This window comes from Conger conger, chromosome 1 (genome assembly GCF_963514075.1).
Source record: "Conger conger chromosome 1, fConCon1.1, whole genome shotgun sequence".
Taxonomy (NCBI): Eukaryota; Metazoa; Chordata; class Actinopteri; order Anguilliformes; family Congridae; genus Conger; species Conger conger.
In genome coordinates, this window is record NC_083760.1 from 69,323,114 (window position 1) to 69,329,113 (window position 6,000).

The following is a 6,000-nucleotide window of genomic DNA, read 5'->3' on the forward strand; positions in this document are numbered from 1 at the left end:
TGCGGTTGACAATTCTGTATTATTCTATATCATATGTATCTTATTCTATATCACTCTGACGTCATGTGAAGGCGAGATCACTGGTCGTGTTCAAAATTGATTGATTGAATAGAGAACAAGATCTGAGAAAATGCTTGATTTGAGAGTCATTTGATTTCTGAACAGTGTTCTTTGCCCAGGTGATGCTGTTCAGAAGCTATACTGTTCCAGGTCAGATGTAGTTTTTCTTGAACCAGTTAATAAAATGCAATACCTGTCACAAGAATAACAGTGAACTTTAATTTAGTGAATAATGGAATGCAGTCTCTGCTTTACATATTTTATCCGATCGGCTACCTAAATTGTTGAATATCTTTGAACTAAAAAAAGCCTTATAAATGATTAATCATAATCAATATGAAAAGTCCTTAGGCTAGCAAGAGTTACAGTACAGACTCTTGAGGGTGAGTAGGAACTTACATTAAGACATAATAATTTTGAAATGGATTTTTATTTTGACAGTTAAAGAGTAGGAGTTTCATGTTACATTCAACATGTTTTTTTCCATGCAGGATTCAAGGCTGTATGGGCAACATACCAGACTGATACACTGATGAAGTAGACCGACACATCTGCTAGTATATTACCTGTGTTAAGTAATTAATTTCATATCCCCATAACAGACCAAATTAATTCCTTTTCCTCATCACCTGCCTCTTCCAGAAATTGTTATTTTACAAGAGTATTGTTTCAGCCAATGATTTTCTTTGGCTGTAATAATATGGCAGGCGGAAGCAGTGAATAATGTATGAACTGTGTACCTTATCTTCCCTGTGTCACTGGCACCTCACTCTGAATGCTTTGTGGAACTAAATGCTCTGTGCTGAAAGGTTCTTAGCCTGCTCTGGACAGCAGAGTTATCCCGCTCTCGCAAAAGGACATTCATCACCAGGATTGGGGACCGCGCGCGGTGATCTATCGCTTCTGCAGAAACCCCATGAACAGACGTGTAATTATCCCATTTAAAGTATGCCCGGAGAGAAAGAGCCAGCTATAATTTAAATTGTTTTGTTTCCCTGAAGCCAAAAGCTCTCTGCGATAGACTCGGTGTAATGGAGACTGATATTTATTATCAGTTATTTATTAAGGTGACGCTAATTGTATAGATATTTAATCAGCTCTGTGAGGAGCGCGGTTCTCGCTCGGCTTGGAGCCGTATATTTCCCGCTCTTTCTCTTCTCTTTTGTTGATGTGGCGGGAGATGCAGATAATTGAATTGGCGAGGATTTTCTGTCTTCTCTGGCAGAGGGGAAATTGGAGTCTTCAGATTCCATTAGCGGAGCCATTCTGCAGTCGCTCACACCAGCATGTCAGAACGGGATGCAGTCAGGGTGTGTGGAGAGGAGGAAATGATCAACACGGACCCCAGCATAATAATGATGTGAGCTGCAGGGGAGAGAGCGTGTCTGGGTGAGGGGCTGGAAGGGCCGGTGGAGTGGGCCTGAGCAGAGAGAGTGTGTCTGGGTGAGGGGCTGAGCAGAGAGAGTGTGTCTGGGTGAGGGGCTGGAAGGGCCGGTGGAGTGGGCCTGAGCAGAGAGAGCGTGTCTGGGTGAGGGGCTGGAAGGGCCGGTGGAGTGGGCCTGAGCAGAGAGAGTGTGTCTGGGTGAGGGGCTGAGCAGAGAGAGCGTGTCTGGGTGAGGGGCTGAAAGGGCCGGTGGAGTGGGCCTGAGCAGAGAGAGTGTGTCTGGGTGAGGGGCTGAAAGTGCCGGTGGAGTGGGCCTGAGCAGAGAGAGTGTGTCTGGGTGAGGGGCTGAAAGGGCCGGTGGAGTGGGCCTGAGCAGAGAGAGTGTGTCTGGGTGAGGGGCTGAAAGGGCCGGTGGAGAGGGCCAGAGCAGAGAGAAGGGTGGGGGAGGGGTGAGACTGTTGGGACTTGGGAGGGGGTCAGGTGCAGCTCTCTGCTTCTCCCTTTCCATCCCCATTCTGGCTGTGTGCATGTGTTTTTGTGTGTGTGTGTGTGAGTGTGTATCTGTGTGTGTGTGTGTGTGTGTGTGTGTGTGTGCGTGCATGCCTTCACTTGTGTGCATGTGTTTTTGTGTGTGTGTGTGTGTGTGTGTGTGAGTGTGTGCGTGTGTGCGTGTGTGTCTTCATTACATTACATTATTGGCATTTGGCAGACGCTCTTATCCAGAGCAACATACAGTTGATTAGACTAAGCAGGAGACAATCCTCCCCTGGAGCAATGCAGGGTTAAGGGCCTTGCTCAAGGGCCCAACAGCTGTGCGGATCTTATTGTGGCTACACCGGGATTAGAACCACTGACCTTGTGTGTCCCAGTCATTTACCTTAACCTTACCTTGCCTGCTACAGGCCGCCCTAGCGCCCTCACTTGTGTGCATGTGTTTTTGTGTGTGTGTGTGTGAGTGTGTGCATGTGTGTCTGTGTGTGTGTGCGTGCATGCCTTCACTTGTGTGCATGTGTTTGTGTGTGTGTGTGTGTCTGTGTCTGTGTGTGTGTGTACTGTATGTGTGTGGGCACATGCATCTGTGCACCTGTCTGTTTATATTTTACAGGCTTCTCGAATTATACCTCCGTTACAGTACTGACTGCAAATACTGACTCAGTTCATAAGCAAAGCAGATGTAATTATGAGCATTAACTGCCAGCCAGTTTTGTCAGCAATATTCCACCCTGAGCAGGGTACTAAGCAGCAGAGGAAGCAGAGTGGTCAAGTGCTTATAGATGTGTGCCAGGATGCGGTGCAGGGCTCAGTATGGTGCAGAGAGGAATAGCAGGGATCAGTATGGTGCAGAGAGGAATAGCAGGGATCAGTATGGTGCAGAGAGGAATAGCAGGGATCAGTATGGTGCAGAGAGGAATAGCAGGGATCAGTATGGTGCAGAGAGGAATAGCAGGGCTCTGCAGCAGATGGTCAGATCCCTGCGGAGCTGTTTCCCCGTTCTCTCACCTTCTGCAGCGCCCGTCTAAAAGCTGACTGACAGAGCACCAACAGTGTCCGTGTTGGGGAGGGCAATCACGCCGATGACATTGGCAGGACACATTTCCACGTTACAAAAGCGCTTTCTTCTCGCAATTTTTTTTTTCCTTCTCCCCCCCCCCCCCTTTTTAATATCAGCCAGTTCCTCTTACTCACTGCTGTGCCGTCTCAAGGCTGGAGAAACTCCGGGTCAATTTCATTTCATTGCGCTGATGTTTTCCTCTCCTTCCACCCTGAGCGGACTGATTAAGTTCGGTCAGAGCCGGCGGTATGGAGCTGGCGTTCAGGTTGGACCATTAACCGATCGATTCACTGGGGCCTGCTGAGCTTGCGCGTGTCAGGGTTGTCATGGTAGCGCCTTGGCTTTGACAGGCAAGGCCGCACCTGTTCTACCCTAGTCAGCTGAAGGTTAACGGCCGATAGACCAGTGAAACAGGCAATTATGGTATAGTCAATTCCACTCAGAGGAATACTTGAGCAGTAAATATTTCAGATCGGGGCACACAATTAAGGAGGAGCAGAATATTCCCTGGGAAAATCCATGGCTATTACTCCTGTGTCTGTGAGCGCTCCATGGGGGCGGCTGAACGAAACGAGGCTCCGAGGGGGATCGATACTCAATACCGCGCGGTGAAAGGCACTCGGCAGCGGGAATATCAGATCATCACAATTCCTCTTTTATCATCCTGGAATCAGAGCGATTTAATGGAAAATTCACACTAGAGTTTGAGCACTTTATCTATTTTATATACTGTATATAAAAACTATACACATGCTTCTTGGCGAAATTGGTGACCAGTTACACCCTGCATTTCTGTGTGGTGGAATAGCTGATGAAGGGAAAGTACTGTATTTTGGTGAATTGAAAAGTTGTCATTGAACATTGTCATGGAATCTCCCTTCTCCTTGCCTGTCATTTGTTCTGTGTATATTTTTATGATATTAACAACACAATATTTTTATACCTGAAGAGCCACGCAGGCAGCCCCAGGGAACAAAAACACAGTCCCATATAAAGGGCAGACTCAAAAATAAAGAATATGCAGCCAAGCCTTGTAAATATGGTCAATGATTAAGTGCACAGCACCTATTCAACCACTGGCCTGAAAATAAATAATAAATAATAAATAAAGTTTAGAAGGACCACTATGATAAGGGGAAATTAGAGGTGTGATGCATTGTGTGTTCAGAGATGCACTTCTGCATACCACTTTTTGTTTATTTTGAGGATCTTGGAAAATCTGATAATGCAATCATTGTTTCAGTGTAGTGCTGTTCTTTTTCCATCAGGTCATATTTTAATGAACATTTTAAAATGAATGTACAGTAGGTCTGCTGGGCTGCATCATTCACAACAGCAACATCATTTTTCTCAATGATTCTCTCCCTCTTAACAATGGCCTCAGCTCGTAGTAGTAGCAGAAGAATTGTGTCGTATATACAGTGGCAACAGTATATTTATGAGAGGACAGGGAATGGAGGACAGCAGGGGTGCCCCAGCTCACCGTTTGAAGGGACATCATTCACACATCCCAAACCCCCCCCCCCCCCCCCCCGCCCCCACACACACACACACGCACGCACATACACACACTTTCTCTGTGAGTGCCACAGAGAGAAGGCCATAGCCTGTCCCCAGTGACTTTAGCAGCTAATCTAAAATGTAGTCTCTAATTTTCCCTTCATTTTTTCTGACAAATGCCAGATGTTCCTGGAATAGTGGGATTTAGGTAACTGTCCACTGATAAAAAAAATAAAAAATGGGAATAAATACCAAGTGCATTCTTTGTTTCTCTGTGTCAGCATTCTGTCTATTGCATTCTCAGTATTAAAGACTTGTGTGGCAAGTGTAGGATCAGAGAACAGGGCCCGTGTGGTAATTGATATCTAAGAATCATAGGAATGAGTGTGACACATGGTAAATAAGCATGTGGTCTGACGGGGCGGGCAGGGGGAGGTGGGGGAGCTGTGTGACAGGATGCCTGATATCCTGAGACAGAGACAGGTGAGCCAGACTCCTCGAGTGGACTAAGGAGAAAGTGTTTAACACTGGTTCTTTGACACTGATGAATTGACACTAGAAAAAATCGAAGATTCAGTAATCAGGCGATGGATCTGATAACAACAACATTTTTCAGTTGTGTCATAGTCCATGCAGAGAGACATTGACCACCGCCACTCGTCATTGGCCAACCTTTTGATCTTTTCCCAACCCCTGATTGGGTTCCGGATCATCGTCTGTTTTCCTAATTTCTGGTGAATGCTCAATCAAAGCAAACAAAAACACACTTGAACTGAATTTGAACAGTACAACAGGGAACTGAGAAAGGCAGAACCAATGCAGTTTATTTTGGGTGTAACCGTTTCATTCTTAATTAGGAGCGGGAAAGGAAAGTTACAAATTGTGACAAAAAATCATGTTAGAACATAAGCTATTTTTATTATGTAGGAGATACCCTTGTCTGACAAATATGTCTTTTATATCATGTTTTTGCAACAGTCTTTATGCAAGCAACCTATATATTAGTTGGATATATGGTTTGTATTGTTGGGTAAAGTGTGTACAAACCACAGAACTGTACCCAATATTCCACTCTGCTGCCTATCGAGCTATGACCAATTTGAAACACCAGCTACCAGCTGTTTCAAAACCTAGCCTGAGCTGTTCTTTTCAGTCGGGCATTTAGAAATGTTGCTTCCTTTCATTGCAGTACTTTACAAACGTAGTCAAATAAAAACATGACAGTCTGGACAAAATCCTAGAGGATTCTTTGATAATTAGGTTTTTCATAATGAGTGAATTCTCTGCCCCTCTTTTCACATTGTATCCCAGCCTGTTTGATGGTGTGTGTAAAACACACACTGCAGATTTACACACGCTTGCATGCACAGAAGTGTCTTCCATCTCACTCTCCTCAGTGACAGCAATGGCTCCTCATATAATTGCAACTCCAGGGACCAGAAGAACGGATTGCTTATGACAAGTTATTATATATCTTTAATGAAATGTACAAATGGTGTGAAAC